General features: G+C 31.3%; 1 protein-coding gene across 4 annotated transcripts in view; it reads left to right on the top strand.

Moving 5' to 3' along the window:
* Window positions 1-318: 318 nt before the first annotated feature.
* The window catches only part of LOC129218446 (fatty acyl-CoA reductase 1-like), a 63,511-nt gene continuing 45,661 nt past the window's right edge, over window positions 319-18,168 (top strand). The window contains exons 1-2 of one of the 4 annotated variants that reach the window (XM_054852718.1): window positions 372-408; window positions 14,682-14,717. The gene's annotated coding sequence lies outside the window, so the exon portion shown is untranslated. The other 3 variants (XM_054852720.1, XM_054852719.1, XM_054852721.1) reach the window with 3 other exon arrangements.

The following is an 18,168-nucleotide window of genomic DNA, read 5'->3' as shown; positions in this document are numbered from 1 at the left end:
TGACTGCTGTTCAGTGAATAAATAACATTTTAAATGAAATAGTTGACTGATAACCAAACGAAGTGTTCATGTTACAGAAGGTTCTAACGCATAATTTAGCATTATTAAATTCTTGAAATTCCAGTAAAAATTGAAACTTTCTGCATAAAAATTTAAAAAAATGAGAATTCAATAATCGGAAATTGTCTTCCGATTGAAAAAAAAAAGTATGATTCGAGTAAAGCAAAATATGACGGAAGTTTCATCAAGTGAATAAGTGAAGAATTTGGGATGGCCTAGTTGCAGAGAGAGAGGGCGAGAACTTCGCCAATGTAGTCGCCAACGACTTCGTTTCGCGGACAATAAAAGCAATAGACGGAATCGTGCTCGCTATTAGTTGGTGATCAAGTTCAAGAGGAAATTGTTCTGGTAGGGATTATATTTATTATTCATAACGGTATAGTGTTTTCTTTTTGTTTTGAATTGTGGTGCTGGTGGTTTCATATGATCGGATTAAACGCGCTAAAATTTTCTGTTTAACGTAACTATATGATTTGATTTATAGTAAGATATTTTTAAACATATAAAATTATTTTCAATATAATTCAACGCACTATCTGCATTTTGGTTACTGACACCAGAAATTTATATATGTATTTATGTGTATCAAAAGTTTAAAAACAAAACATTTATTGCAAAGTGTTATCGTCCATTCATCTAAAAATTCTTTAATATGTTTTACAAATACTTTTTAAATCGGCCAATTTGAAATTTTGTAAACTTGAATTTTATTTAAAATTATTGTTAATTTTTTCCATGATAGTATTCAGACAAAAAATAGCATAATTTTTCTCATTTCTCATATTTCTGGTTTTTCAGTGAAAAGTGCATTACGCAAAACCAAATATGATTTTTTACCATTTTTTCCTCTTAGGTTAATAAAATACGATACATATTAGTTTGAAATTCCTCATAATAACCAAAATTTTGAATGTTTCTATATTAGACCCAGTTTTGAGGTAATATATTTACAATACCCACATTACGTCTTAGCATTATCTAATACGTATCCATTGTATTTTAAGTAAGCCCCAAAGAGAGGTCTTCAATAGTGAGACATCCAAAAATTCTAATGGGTCTGCATAAAATTATAGAGAAAATATCTCGAATGTACGTTATCTTTTTTTTTTAAATATGATTATCGATAATTTCCTTCATTATACCTAACTGTGAGGATGCTCAGTAGCTGAAGCGCATTAAAGTTTCAAACAATAAAACTTGAAATAGTTTATATCATCGTCTATTTGAGAAATATCCCTTCGTGCAAAATTCTAGCAAAAATACCTCTAGTGCACATTGCTTAACATTTGTTCTGTCTAATAATTACCAGTAAATACACTGATACTTTATAAGAAATAAATCAAATCCCGAAGATATTTGCCTTTTTTAATTCAATAATACTTTCCTTTATAATTCAATAATACTTTACCCTGCATAAAGTTTTTAGTTAATAAAATATTAACCCCATATGTAGACGAACGCCGCCCCTTCACTTGTCACCAACTATTCTAATGTTAGCAAATTTTATTTTGGAGCCTAGGACACTGAACACTCATCCAGAGTAACGTTTAAAGTTATGAAATGGTGTTGAAATTTTTTACCTATTTATTATTTAATGCATATTTTAGCGTTTGTATTGAATCGGTTGCGCGTAACTCTTTCGAGTTTTGCAGCACGTGCATTCATTAGTCCTGCAATTTTCCTGCTTGCGATGCAGATCATTGAATTAGAAACGCGCAGCTTTCTAAAAATCAAGATTGATCTTTCATTTCAATTTCAAATAAATTGACTTATAGGTGAATTATAATGTCGAGATGCATCTTAAAGCTAAAGAACGAAATTATATGAGCAAACTAGATATAGTCCTCGAGTAACTAATTTTATGGAACTATATTACGCTAATTCAATGGCCGCATGTGAAAAAAATGTGATTACTTTAATTTTGGTTTTTATGTCGTTTTTAAGCGTACTGAAATTATTGTGATGAGAATGTCAACTGAAAACACTCAAATGATCTCCGATTAAAAAAAATAGTAAATTAAAATTTAAAAAAAAAACAACGTTTTCAGATTCATCACTTAATTTTTGCCCGTTATTCTTAATTGTAAAACTTTCTTCAGTGAAACTAAAAAGTAGCAGTTTAGAAATTTAGCATTTTTTAAACTCTTGTTGCTATATTACGCTTTTTATGTTATTTTGTATGATGAATATTGCACAACATAGGTAGAACTAAAGATACATAGGGGAAGGGGTACTGAAGACCCCTTTCCCCCAAAAGTTGCATGATACTGACGCTTTCGACATTCACCCTTCCTCCCTTTTGAAGCGCATGTCATGCATATGTTCGCAGTATTTTGCCAAATGATAGAAGTATGGTTGTGGTCAGCCAGTTTTCTTAAATCACCCACAATTACATAAAATTCCTTAAAACAACGCTGCGTGATAAGATAAAAGTGCAATATCAGCGGAAATGAGTTTGAGATCTTTGAAGAAACTTTTTGGATTCCATACTGGCAATAGGGAAATGTTGGAATTTGACGAGTTTTCCGGCCTTCATTTTCAGCGGAAACCAAATATTCAAGCTTGTACAATAAAGCTAAGGTACAATAGATGACAAAAATGGAAAAATTTGCAGGTACTTCGCTTTACCTTCACACCGTAGAATCATTAACTTGTTTAACATGAAACATGACGCATTTCCATGTTCACTTTCTTTTTAACTGAATATGAAAGTGAATCATGTTTCATTTTGAGTTGATGTACTTTCGAGGAATTTTATATCATTATGTTTGACTTCAAGATACTAGCTGATCTCAAGTGCATTTAATCTACTCATGGTATACTGCTTTGACACTTTGTTAGAAAAAAGAAAACCCGTAAAGATTAAACTTAATAAAAAAATTTTGAAAAAAAAATAGAACCGACTTCAAAATTGCTCTAAAAAGTGAAAAATAATTTTATTCTTTAAACACCATCGATAATGCTTTTAAACATAATTTTTGAAGTTGGCGCAAAAACAAAACGTAAAATCCAGTGTAACCATGCTTCGTTCATGTTTTTTTTTTTTTTTTTTTTTTTTTCAGAAAAGCATCCAAAGTTACGAACGAAACATTTATATCGCTATTCAAATATGCTATCATCAATGCATAATGTATGTGATAGTGAAGAAACTGGTCCTGGTTAAATTTATAGTTGTATTTGAGTTATGGCTGTGAATGATTTTATCTATCGTTTTTGCGCCAACTTCAAAAATTATGTTTAAAAGCATTATCGATGGTGTTTAAAGAATAAAATTATTTTGCACTTTTTAGAGCAATTTTGAAGTCGGTTCTATTTTTTTTTTTTTCAAAAAAAATTTTTTTTATTCTTTTTAGTGTAAATGTAAGTATTTCAGAAATAATAAGAAGTTACCATCACGAAACTTCACATTTTTTTCTTAAAAATGCTCCATACTAAAAAAAAAATATTGACACGCGTTAAACTTTAAGCGATTGGCACTAAAAACTTATCTTTGTTCCTCTCTGGAAATCATGCGTAGTTAATTTAATTATAACCATTTAAGTATTACGTTTTTCCTAACTAATTTACATTCCACAGCATCTAAGTTGCTCATGATGCAATCTTGTATTTTCTTACTTAGCCCCGATCATCTGTTATCGGCATAGATGATAACGATAAAAATACTACAGAGTCCTAATCACTGCATCACCTCGCTTCCAGGTTAGGTTTACCCCTACTATGGAGCAATAGCACTGAAGAAAGGAAGATTTTGATAATTCACATAGGGTTACTATAAATCAGCAGGGTTACTAAAATAAAATTATTTACGCCAAAAGTGAGACGACAGCGTCAGATTCCCCATTATCGAAATATCCCTTGAAGAAATTTGATGCTTACTTCAGAGAAGCCTTCATTCAAAATTATCATTACAATTATTATTAATGTTACTGTTATAGGGCACCAAAGTTTTATAACAATGAGTTTCCTATTGTCGCGTAGATGAAGATAGCGAAGACAATGTGAAAGCCAAATGAAGCGAATACTCGTTGTCTCAACTCGAGATCTTTATTCAGAACCACGAATGAACGTTACATCTCCTTATATACAACTTGAGAAAGTGCTGGAACTTTCCAGACTTGGAAAGATACAGAAATTAATAGAAGATTCGAGAAAATACGGGAAACAGTAGAAACGAAATTTTAGTAAAATTCACTCTGTCCTAGTCGGGATTTGAACCCGGGTCGCTCGTGTGGGAGGCGAGAATTCTACCACTGAGCCACCGTTATCCACGGATGAAAAGTGAGAACTTCGCTACAAAATCATTTAATAGGGAAATTGCATAAAATTTACTGTTTTTTGCCCATAACTTTTTTTTCTAAAGAACAAATATGGTCAAACAAAGTAATGGGACCTAAGTTGAGCCATCCCCTATCCATTAAAAAAAGAATCATCAAAATCGGTTCACTAGGTGAGACGCTATGAGTGGACAAACAAAAAAAAAAAAAAAATACATACGGTATGAATTGATAACCGCCTCCTTTTTGAAGTCGGTTTAAAACCAAGTAATTCCAAACCCATTGGCTTTTCATGTTCTTAAAGTAAACCTGTCACCCAACTTTTTTGTTTCATATGTGTAAGACATTCAACTTTCAGGGGAAATTCTCTCATTAGGACTTTCAGTATGGAAAAACCGGAGCGCTGGTTTTGGGATTTTTTTTTTCTCCAGACACCTTGACCTTGCCGAAATTTATAAAAAGACTCGTCTTTGCTAGAATATTTTGGATCATTATCTGGAAAGTTATTTTTGGCACGTGTGTTTCAAGTTTGGATTTTTTCTCCTGGTATGTCCGATTTTGCGCACGTGTTGCAATAATAGCTCTTACTTTGATCATTCATGTTCCGATAAGCTAAGTTTCCAGAAATTTGAAAAGGTTGAATCGATTAATTTTAAGTTCTTGTAAAAACTTCGATCGAAAGTGTGGAATTTTTAAGATGACGATTATTTATTAAATATCGATATTCGCTTTTCGTGCTGTTGAGTGTTATGGTTCATTTCGCAAATCCAGTTCAGTACCGCCGATTTTTGATTTTTATGGCGCTATTGCAAAGCTAACATGTTAGACTTGAAAATGAAATGCTATTAAACTTAAAAATTAGGCATATACATTAAACTTATCACTTGTGACTGTATTTCATTTCGAAATTTAAAATGTTAGCACTGCAGGGTAAAACCACCATAAAGTAAAAAATTAAAAATTTGAACGTTTGGTGGTATTGAACTGGAATGTACAATATTTGTATAATATTGAATACATTCGGAATTCGTATCGGCAGTTATTCTTAAATACAATTGATCGTTAGATTAAAACTTTACTTATACTTATGTGTACATTTATATCCAATTTCCATTATTGAACATTCAATTTCCTGTTAACCTTTATTATCATTTGCTTGTTCAAGGAATTAAAGGAAAAGAGTTTGAAAAACATGAGCTATCACACATTATTGGGTTAATTTTTGGCACGCTTGAAGTTCTTACTCTCACCTTTTTCTCCTTTTTATTTTAACAATTTCTAGTTTTTTTGTTTGAAATTGCATTTCATGTACATGACATCATGACCATGACATCATGATTTCATGTACATGACCTAGTTGACTTGCTGAATTTTGTGCATAGAGTAGTTTTAAGAAACTGATCTTAGACGTATTTCTTAGATATAAATAGAGTTCATCATAAAACTTCTGGTACATTTTCAATACAAAAGTAGGATATAGGAATTTAACTTTAAAAAGTTAAAAAATATTCGGATCTTAAAAAAAATTTAAAAAGGATATAGTTTTAGTGACTTCACTAACTGTTTATTAGAGGCTGTTCGGAGGTTTAATGCAAATAATTTTTCATAATGATGCAGTTTGTTTTGTATGTGTAAAGTTGTGGCACATTTATCAATTTAAATATGGTTATAGGCAGCACTATTTACTGATCACTTCACAATAAACGAACATTGTATGATCAAAACTTACCAAAAGCTAGTATATTTTAGTCAAAAGTGAACGTTAAGTTTATTTGCGTTTCTGGAAAATAATTAATCTTTTTGCTTATTCTAAAGTTGGCATTGTTTCAGTCGGGGGCATCATTTGGCACGAGGTTACGAGACAACCTCCTCGGCACAAAACTTTTGGAACAGTAAACTCACTGATGCATTTAAAAATGCATGTCATCTTTATTACCTGTGTAAAGCTGCTTTGTGAAACACAGGCAATTTTAAGGAACACAAATCTTCTCATATTATGTTCTTTATATAGTGATACATTATGGCAGTTCTATTTCTTACAACCTGTGAAACTATGTAAATGCACAAAAAAGTAGAATCTTTTCAAGTTCTTAGAAACTTATTTCAGGCAGGAATATTTTTATGCTGAAATGTACGTCACAGATCTGTTATACTTTTTTACCCCAACTCGGCCTCTCAACATCCAGTTAGCTTTTAGGAAGTTCAGTTCTAGTCAGTACTCTGCTCCTTGTAGTTTGACTCATTTTTGAAAAAAAAAAAAAAATGTGCACATAGCCGGTTTTACAAAAGCATTGGTGATACTTAAGAGCCTTAATGAATAAACGATACTAAAAATATTGTTTACCTTAGCCTACAACATGCCATAAGCCGGCACACATGTTTCCCTTTACATAAAAAAATTTGCGGGATTGCAATTCCTATGCGGGTTTGAAGTTTAAAACGTTGACTGTCTTTACTAAGTGGATACCCTCTCACCTTTTCAAGATTATTCACAGAATTGAATAGCGATATTGCTATTAAAGACTATTTCAATCAACTGAAACAACAAAAAAAAATTGCTAACTCCTTGATTGTCGCAGCTTTGGATTTAAACTAAGCACAAATCAGTTAACTTACCGAGTGTTTCAAATTAGGATTTTGCTGTTTGTAAAATAATTTCACTTTAAAACACACACACCGGAAAAAGAAACTCTTAGCTATGCCGACATTAAGCATTTCAAAATGCGATGCATTGCAATAGTTGAATCGAAACAATAACTTAGAACTAAATTAAATTTCCTTTTTTTAATTTAAAAAAAAACTAGAAACTCGACTGGTTGTGTGAAACGTAAATACAAGCTCATGTAGTAAAATAAAATGGCAGTAGTAGCAACGCTTCTGAGAAACATCTTCTGTTTTATTTTTGTTGAAGTCCGTATTATTCGCATACTCCTTCTTTGCATAGAAATAGGAGCTCGTTTTTGCAGAAAACACTAGCCTCTGACAGCATATCACTCTCCACTAAGTAGTAATGAAATTTAAATCTTCTTGGGAGAAACACAAAATGAATTAACAAGACTTATCAAATATTCAATTGTTTGTCCGGACAAACACTTCCTTATCTTTAGATACAAACGGATTTTCCGATGAACTTACTAAAATCCTAATGACGTAAGAGTTCTACGGAAATGTTATGTTTGACACAACCGTTTAACGCATCGTTGGAGTTATGTAAACTTTCTCTTTAAGTAAATTCCACTCTTTCCTAAATAGCTGTAGAGAAAATCGTATTGTAACGGAAGTATTAATTCTCATCTCTTGGATACTTCGGTAATTAAAGGAAAGTGTTTGGAAGGGAATCGTACAGGAAAACAAATTTTGCGATTATTTTTTTTCTCATGTATTTTTTTTTTTTTTTTTTTGTTATGCACTGAGGTGTAGTAAAATATATTTAAAATTGTTTATTAAGTTCTAGTTGTAAAAAGTATGCATTGTATTACGAGCTGATGTGCCTCACATGACTTCATTTTACTCCAATTTAATGTCATTTTCAAATTATTGGTAATTTTAATGTGATTCAATAGTTTACTCTCTAAATATCACCAAAAGTGGCCAAATTGAAACGAAATTAAAAAAAAAAAATAGTCAAATTTGTCGCCAAGCTGGCGACAACACTTGGCGACCAAAAGACTGGCGATATATCGCCAAGTGTCCGCCAAATTGTAACACCACTTGAGTTTACATCGAAATTAACAATGATTTCCCCCCAAAAAGGGGCAAAAGACCCCCTTAAAAACACCCGAATGCAATCAAAAGAGGAGGTACACAACTAGACCCCGCTAGGAGTCTACGTACCAAATTTCAACTTTCTAGGACATATCGTTCTTGAGTTATGCGACATACATAAGCACATACATACGTAAATACAGACGTCACGAGAAAACTCGTAACTAACTCGGGAATCGTCAAAATGGATATTTCACGTGTTATAAGTTCTTAGGCACTTATCCACATGTGGTCGAGTCGAAAAAAAACTCAACATTCATTCGGGGGTGAGCAAAATGGAAATAAAGGTTGATTTTTGAGTGAAAATTTTTTCGCGAATACAATACTTCCTTTTTTGTAAAAGGAAGTAAAAACATGAAACATTAAAGGTCTGGATTCAAATAAATTCAAAAGTATTACTTTTGAATTGGTAAGAAGATTATAATTAGAGACTTATGAAGACAAATTCAAAAGCATTACTTTTGAATTTAAGTAATGTTAATTTTTAAGTACCTAAAATGCGCAATGTTTTCGTAAAACTTTACCCTAATAGAACTTTCATAGTATATAACACGCCCAAGAACTCTGCAACATAATCTTGTAGCAAAGAGAGTATGTGATTTGTTTTATAAAAAAATTATTTCAATCTGCAATCGCAAATGTCTCAAAATGATACTTTCATAGTTTTTGTAAACCGTGGTTACAAGTACAGTAAAATCCCTCTAATACGGACACTATCGGGACAATTTTTTTTGTCCGCAGTAGAGAGGTGTCCGCAGAACAGGGGTTTAATAATGTTATTTGCATTGGAACTGGGGAATTAAAAATTGTCCGCATAAGAGGGGTGTCCGCCTTTGAGGGGTGTCCGTTAGGAGGGGTTTCACTGTATATGGTGCGTTAAAAATTCATGGAAAGGGACAAGTTTTAGTAACTTTTTTTTTTTTGGAATTCGTAACATACTAAATCGGGGCCTATAAACTTTTCTGATTCGCGGCACCCATTGAAGTATTAGAATTTTCTCACGGCCTCCTAGTCCATTATATATGTATATATGGGTCATTCTCCTGCAATGTGGAATTTTACAATCCTGAATTTTTAATTTTTGAACTTTTCAGGAAGGATGCAGTTTTGCATTTTTTTTTTTTTTTTTGAAAGACAAAATGTGTCTTGGCAAAACTAAAATAGTTCATTAAACATGTACATTTATTTTGCAGATAATGATGATTTAGTTTGTAAAAAGGACAACGTGTCATTACCATCCCATGTTAAAAAATCGAGAGAAATTCTTAAAAATTTTTTTTAGTGATTTTAAGGTTTACAATTAAGTACCAGCAATAGCCTGACAGAAAATAAAGAACAAATATATCATTTTAAGTCTTTTAATAAATTAAAAATAATTTTGAGATTCTTTTTTTAATATGAAAATAAACTGAATGCATTACATCATTCATTTTCACTCGTTCAAATTAAGTCTTATAACCTAAAGTAAATATGTTTTCGAAAATACGAATTAGAACTATTTAAAATATATTTATTAAAAAAATTGAACATTAATAGTTTGAGGACAAGCAATTCTGTAGCAAAGGACGGTAATGACTCAGGAAGGATGATCATGGTAAGTTGGAAAAACGTATACATGTTTAAAACAACTTAAAATCAAACATACAGTAAGAAAAATGTCAAAATGCTATGTTTTTTTGAAAACAATACTATGACGTCATTATGTATTTAGCATTAAATACAGATGCTGTGAGTTTCTCTACCGAATTATGTTCCGCTTTTGCTACACAAAAATATCTATGAAAAATCAGTATAGGAGGATCTTCAATAACACAAAAAAGTGTTCTGTGGCTATCTGGTGCTTGTCCTTCTCTGGACCAACAAAATTACTTTTTTGTTTTGATCTGGACATAAAGTGGATTCTCGGACTATTACTTTCGTTTGAATCAACACCTGCATATTAAGGTCTGAATTAGTTATCATCCTATGACAAATTACATTCAAAACCAATCAATTTAAAATATAATGTACTTTGCAAAATGATAGTTAACTGAGAACCATTCGACCATTAAAAATAACAGCACTGCCCAACAGGTACTTATTATATAAGATAATTGAAAAAAAGACAGTATAAGAAAATTATGCATCTAAAATATTGAAAATAACTCAATGTACTGAATTTGAAGGTAAAAATATTTATAATTAAAACAGCAAAGAAAATACTTTATTCTATCCTCAGTCTGTCATTACCATCCAAATCTTTATACTTTGTGCTGGATGGTAATGATATTCACTTTATTTTACCTGGCATGAGCTAAACTGTAGCTAGCATTCCAAAAATTTTGCAATATCTATCAATAAGTATGGATGGTAATCACAGCAATAAAAAAATGTTCTACTTAATTTGATAGCTACACATCTAAGCAAGACGCATGAAGATTTCCACACAAGTAAATTTTTGCTTTTCAAACAAACATAAGGTGACTGCTACTAAAACTGAATACTGTTTGGGTTAATAGTACCAACAAGTGGTTATGAAAGAGTGTAAAAACTGATAGATGGATTAGATAAATTTTTGCTTTTCAAACAAACATAAGGTGGTTGCTACTAAAACTGAATACTGTTTGGGTTAATAGTACCAACAAGTGGTTATGAAAGAGTAAAAACTGTTAGATGGTAAAGATGCAAAATGTCAGGGACAAATTAAAACTGTTTCACTAAAATTTCAATCAAGCAAAAAAACTTTGTTTTGAATTTGATTATGTGAGGCAATTATGAAGAAATGTTTTCATGGCATTTTTTAGTTTTATTTGCAGTATAGTTGGATCATAAAAGACAAACATTGAGTCGAGGGACAGTGGTTGGTAATGACTTTTTAGTATATATTTTTAGTTTCTACAAAAATAGGTATTGTCTATCACTGTCAAATCCATGTTATTTTGTTCGGTAGAAGGTAACACATAAATATTCAAAATAAAAATAACTTAAAATGAGATTTATGAGGTTGCAGCTAACATGGAACGGAAAATTCCACATTTCTAGAGAATCACCCATATATAGACTTCGTGGCGCCTTTCGCTTCTCCCAGCGGCACCCCAGGAGGGGGCGGCATGCCACTTTGGGATCCCCTGCACTAAATGTTCTTATCACATTTTTGTAAGGTGTCCTAGGAATAATTTGTACAATTTTTTGTGCCGTAATGCACGTTGAAGTTCAGTCAACATTTAACCTTTAAATAGAAGTATTGCACTTGCTTCATTACTCAAGCAAAATAACCCATTTTTCCCGTTACGTACGCAAACTAACAGAGAATAGTTTTATTCTTTAAATAAGTTATCTCTTGGTTTACATAACGTTTAACTCAGCATAATTGCGAAAAATATTTTCAATAATATACGGTAAAAAAGTTCAATCTTTCTTCAAATGAATGGGGCTTTGTTATGTGTTATATTTTTACTAATGAGCACTCCATTTGCTACGCTTGTTTAGTAAAATTACTTGTTTGGTTAGATTTTAATGCTTAGATAGTTGTTGTAACGAAAATATTTCGATGTACTTAACAGAAACTGTCGTAAAGCATTTAAGCTATATATAGACATTTTACCATGCAAATTAAAGTATTTAAAATTTTATCGCCTAAAAACTTCAGCTGTGAACTTAAATTAAGGCAAAGTTTTATATTTCGGTGTGACTGATGATAGTGATCGTAATTCAAACTGAAAGACAGTGTCTAATAAGAAAATGATTCTTGAGCACATAATGTTACAAACAATAGATTTAAATTCATGTAATTTGTAAACATTCAAACGCAGCCCTAGACACTGCAGACGCATGTGTCACGATTATAGGGAAGCCCTTTATCAAAACAAAGGAAATGAGTTTTTAGATGAAAACAAGGTTCCTAAACCTTCAAAACCAAGTATTTGCAATTCTTTCTTCTATTTGTGCTTTTTCAAGTTTTTGTGTATTTTATGTAATGTTATTCTTGCATATTTTGATTCCAAAGCAGAAAAAAAGATACAAATATTAGTTTAATCACACTCTAATTTATTTTAAATTTTACTTTTTACTAATCTCAAATTATAAAACGTGTGGTCTTGCGACATGATATCTATCTAAAGTTACTTAAGTAAAGGAATTTTTTATGGTTGGGATTTTTCTTCAAGTTTTAATTAAACTTGTTGTTCCTTGTTTTTCAAAAGTTTATCTCACCTCAGTACTTTCATGCGCGTATGCTTCTCTTATATTACATAAAATCAGACTCCAATAGGTTTTTACTTTCATCCCCAAGCATCAGTTTCTTGTTTTTAAGTTTGGTTAATTAAACTGCTACCAAGGAACTTTATTTCCAACTCGCATTCTTGTTACTTCTTTTAATATGATTCAAAATGCCTCTATTTACTTTTTCTTTCATTGCTCTCTCCTATCACGCTAATTTTGATATATCAGAAGACCTCGTCTATGCGCAAATTCGCTGTAAGTTTTACTTGAGAAAATCACACAGTAGGGGAAATTAGAGGGTTGATCCACATTTTACAAATAACAAATTTTTCTATTTTTTCTAGCAGTTAGAAAATTTCCAAATTGACATTTGTTTCCTTATGATTTCTGGCAACTTCTAACATTGCAATTTTGCATTTAAATTTTGCCGACTTTTTTTTTATTAGTAATTTTTCTAGAGTGGCCAAGTTTGACCCACACAGATTACAAGTTGAAAAAATAATGCTGAAATAATAAATGTCTAATGAGACGCTATTACAAGGTACCCGCGATAATTACATCTGAAGAAATACCATAACTTGTTAAACAAATTTAATTTGAATCAATAGAGATTGATTGCTAGAAATGTCAGTCAAATTTTCTTTTCAAAGGTCTTTTTGTGCCTATACTGATCATTGGACGAGGATGATTAATGACACCTGATTTGGACACTATCGCAACATCTTTTTCTTGAGGCCAAATAAAACTGAAGACAACAGATCTTCTAAGAATATTTATAGGAAATTAATGTCCATCTACTTTCTGAAACAACAGTTGTTTTGAAGTCTTTGAAAAAATCACCTACATCACGTAGGATATGAAATTGTTTTGGTTCAGAGTTATCTGGAGACAAATCTAACTTTATCTCTGTTTGTTTCCTAGTTTTTTTCTTAATTTTTAGAAATGTTTCATATCTTTTCATATTGCGCAACTTTTGGACATTAGCTTTGGCACGGGTATCTTTGAAAATCCATGATTTAGTACCTTTTCTACAACATTACTATTGTTTTTATTAACTTTCATATTATGAAATAAAAGCTACATCAGTTATAATAAAAATAAAGACTAGCTGATAATTGAGAAAGGTTGGAGTATCTTAATAGGTTTGCTAAAAAATAAGAAAAGCAAGGTTAAGTTGTGTTTAGTTTGATCAGAATAATGCATTAACAGGAAGTGCTTTGAATAAACATTAAGGGTTTGATTACAAGTTAAGAACAAAAAAAACTTTCATTTGAAGTAAAAACAATTCATTTTAAGACTAATTAAATGTTGTATACAATTTACAAACCAAATGGGGAGGTGTGATCCGGGTCAAACTTCCCAGAATTGATGTAGGTCAACCCTCTTAATAGCCGTTGTAGGAAAAAAATTAAACACATTAATACAAAAAATGAAAGTAAAAAATAAGTATGCAATCTTTTAGTATATCAACCTGAGAACAAAAATAATTGCATTTACTTTTTTGAAAATATGACTGATAGTACAAGAGAGATGAACTTTTAACAAAAAAAAAAGCTTTTGCCGGAAAAAGAAATCACATAATGTTGCTCCTTTATTCTACTTCAGAACGAAACTAGAAAATAGAAACAACTTTTGATTAAACTCGGTACCATATTGCCATAAGATTTTCCATCAGTTGTTTGTGCGTAATGTTTGAATATGAAAAGGACAGGCTGGATCAAACCACTGTTTCCCCTACATGTACAGCCATATATGTAAACATTACCAAAGGTTTGAATGCCTTAGTCCAATTCCTCCGGGGTGTAAGACACGCCACTTCAACAATTAAGGGTTAACGCATGACTTACTTTTCCGAGATTCAATTACCTGATGACAAACTAAATTTGATTGATCTGGAAGTGTAAAAATGTTACTTTCATACTTCATTTATAGAATCTTAACGTATGCGCTCATTAATTCGTTACTCATAGTATGTTTTTATTTTTATCTCTTAATATATCGTAATCGGGCCAATGCCAATGAGAATCAAAGATAGCGTTCTAGATATTCCTTAAGGTCAGTACAATTGCAACCTTGACCTGTAGGTAAAAACGACAAGGTAGTCTGAATGCAAATCTAGTCTTATTACAGTCTAAACATTCGGTAGAAACTGGACGTAGAACCCGAGGATTCAATCGGTTTACTTTACGCTATTGAAACAGAACTGTTGGCTAATTTTTCGGACTATTAGTATTCAGAAAGTTTACTGGGAAATCCAGCGTTGTACTTGCTGTTTATTGCACATATAAATTTCCAATGACGTTTAAATTTATACTTTTGCAAGAAAAACAAACGTTTTTTGAGATGATGTACAAACAGCTGACATAGTGTCTTTTATTTCAGATCTGATTTACGAATTGGGGCTATCTTCTATCTATGGTAAGTAAATCCAAATATTTTTTTTCAAGAAAAGCAATGTGCTGCATTATCAACATGTACATTTTAATTGCTTCTTCTTTTGATTCCTAATCCCTACAGAAGTTTATGTAAATTGTTTCGATAAAATATGATAAATGCTTCCATCTAATAATTGCTTATTCGCAATCAGGTTGCATAGAAATTATTTTTTGTGCCTACTTTTTCTGTTTATGGATTCAGGGAAAATAGCTATTAGACTAAAACAAGTTTGCTTGATGAGAAATTTAACCTTGAGGAAAGGAAGACGAAATGATATCTCGTTAGTAGACAAAATAATAGACATTTTTCAAATGTGTAAGTATTTAATTTCCATGTCGATTTTTTACGTAACTTGTTGAATAATATCAGCTACTATTGATAGAGCTATTTTTCTTGCACCTGGTATTTAAAATATTGCTAATATCTGATTATCCCATCAGCACGTTGCATAATTTTTGGTATCAGGTAAAATACTTAACATCAAAAAGCTATGATATAATATTTTTTTTCAAAGCTACATTCCTAAAGAGCTAAATATATCTTAATCTAGACCAGTGGTTCTCAACCGTTGGTCGGGGGGTTCGGTCCACGTACGAAAAATCTATATTAAAAAATGAAATATATTTGAGGAGTTTACTTTTAAAACAGATTGTATCCAGTTTTATATTTTTTTGGAAAAAGGAAAAAAAAAAAAACGTTTTACGCACAAACGCTAAATGTTAGAATTTCGAAATTTTCACAATGTTTTGGTAGAATACAAGTGACTATTGGCATAAGTCTAGGAATTTGTCTCCAATTTTATCAGCCCTAAGTTGCCAATTTTATTTTGGATACATTTCTTTTTGGTGTAAAACAGTGGATATCATCCCTTTTACAAAAAAACCACGCATTTTCTTCAGAAATAAACTTTAAAATTAAAACAAAATATTTAACTTTTTTTAGCCTATTTTTTTTACTCTACTTTATTCTTTCGTACTTAATTCTTTTCATAGGACATTTCAAAGAAAAAAAGGACCTTCGATCCAATTAAGAATAAACAATGAAAGCACCCAAACCGATTCAAATAACAGCGTTGTAGGTATTAATAGATCACATTTTTATCACAATCACAATTTTTCAATTAATCACAATTTAATCACTAATTAATCACAATTTGAGGTCACGCTTGCCTAATTGATAAGGCTTGCGCAAGGTGCTGCGATCTATTAATACTGACAGATATCATTCTTGATTGGAAATACTCAGCCAGTGCTTCGCTCCGCTATTTTATTTGTGAACTACTCTTGAATTAGAAATGGCAAATTCAAATTAGGATATGTGCCCTTTTGATATGAAAGTGAATGAGTGGATACTGGCAAATAAGGGATAGGTTCCACTTTGCTGTAAAAGAGCTGGCGAGAAATAAGGGGATGGATATACACTGTTTTGGTAGTAAAACCAATGTTTACGCATTTCCTAACAGAAGATATAAACCACTTGGAGAAGAAATTAATTTATGGGTCGATAAGGGCTTATAGTAGAGATTCTGAAAACGAAATTTTTTTTTCGAAAGTGAATATAATTTGTTTTGAAAGTAAACTCCTCATTTATACGATATTTTTTACAGTAATTTTGTAGCTTCTTTTCATAATTTTCTATGCGTTTTCAGAAAGGCTTTATTCACTTATGCATAATAAATGCATTAATCACGTTTACATGTCATTTCAAATAAATCATATTAATCTTTTAATCAACCTATATGTTAGTTCTTTAATACTTCTGTTTTTTTTTTTTTTTTTTCGTACAAAAGAAGTTAAAACTAGCCCGCAGAATGCTTTTGTAAATTTTTAACAGGCAAATCAAGCCTTAGAAATCGCAATTCTGTGTAAGCAAAAATCTCAATTTGTGAAATTAAAGAACAGGAGTCGTAATGTTTATATTTAGTTCATACCGCTTGAATTGGAATAAGCCCATGCTTAGATTTTAGTTTAAAATGTCTTAGTCAATATGACGCTTACTGAATCAATTTTGGCAAATGGGTGGGCACCAAAGGAATCGTTTTTACCCTCCTTAGTTGTCTATCCAGAATAAGATTATAAATAAGTGCTGAATTTTCAATGAATACAAAATCATGGTTTATGTTTTACTATATAGCGCTAATGAATAATCTGCTGTTATACTTCTGTGAGTAGGTAAAGGGCAGTAACTGCCATTTTTCCATTTTTGTCATCTATTTACGTTATTGTACAAGTTTGCTTATTTGTTTTCCGCTGAAAAAAAAAACGATAAAGAAACGTCAATTTCCAAAATTTCCCTATAATTAGTATTTTTTGGAATCCAGAACTCGTTTCTTCAAATATCTCACTCATTTCTTCAGATACTGCCGTTTACCTACCCACGGTAGTATATGCTCGAAATGATTTTCTTGATGTCTCACAATTACATAACCTTTAAAGTCGTTTGATTAAAAATAAAATTTGCAGCGTCATCAGTGCACTGCTGCATTCTCTTGCTCTTCGTTGCTATTTACTATCAATTTTACAGATTTGTTTGTCCACTTCTATTACACCTAACGATTCTAAACGTAATAGATAACAAAAGATGTCGAGTGAAATCTCTTCAAATCAACAACTATAATTATACATTAGTTATAACTGGCACATCTTCTGTAAGTTTATTGCAGATGACTCGTTCCTTATGAAATATGCTCAAAGTTTTAGTTATACTGTAGTAACTTTCATTTAGATTATTAATAGTAGTTTACAATAAAATGCAAAACTGTAGATGAGTAAGATTTGATTCTTTCCGTTACGGGGGGGGGGGGGGGGGGGTTATAGCTAAGAAGTGACTGGTCTAAAAACTCATAATGTTATGCAAAACCTACATCAAGATTCTTATACAGATGTAGTCAGTTCAAGTATAAGTACATGAAGTGATACCAAATTAAAGTTGTGAATGTTTACTCTTTCAGTGTAGTCGCCGTTCTTTTAGCAAAACTGGTTGCTAACTAGCAGAACCTACTTTAGGCAGTTAATAAAAAAAAATACTTTCCGTATATTGGCTCACAATAACATAATTCAATGACTTATAATGATATTATTTAAAGTGTTACTGTCAATTAAACAATAAATTTCTCTGCACCCAAGCAACGTGTAGACTTTTGTAAACTTTATAATCGTAAAGTGAACAAAAGTTTTGCACACCTCATTAATCATACTTAAGTCATTAGAGTCAAAAGACGTCTCCTAAGAAAACTAAGATTTTATGTAACCTACTAACATGAATAATCAATTGATGATATTTTAAAAACGTTTTGCCTAAACCCGTTGAGTAACAGGAGCATCTGTGACTTTTTAAAAAATGACACATAATGCATGACTTCTTTAACAACTGTAATCTTTATATAAGATAGAAGTTTGTTTTTTTAACATGTGGATTTAAAGAATTAATACCG

Source organism: Uloborus diversus, chromosome 3 (genome assembly GCF_026930045.1).
Source record: "Uloborus diversus isolate 005 chromosome 3, Udiv.v.3.1, whole genome shotgun sequence".
Lineage (NCBI taxonomy): Eukaryota > Metazoa > Arthropoda > Arachnida > Araneae > Uloboridae > Uloborus > Uloborus diversus.
This window is presented reverse-complemented; position numbering and strand designations above follow the sequence as displayed.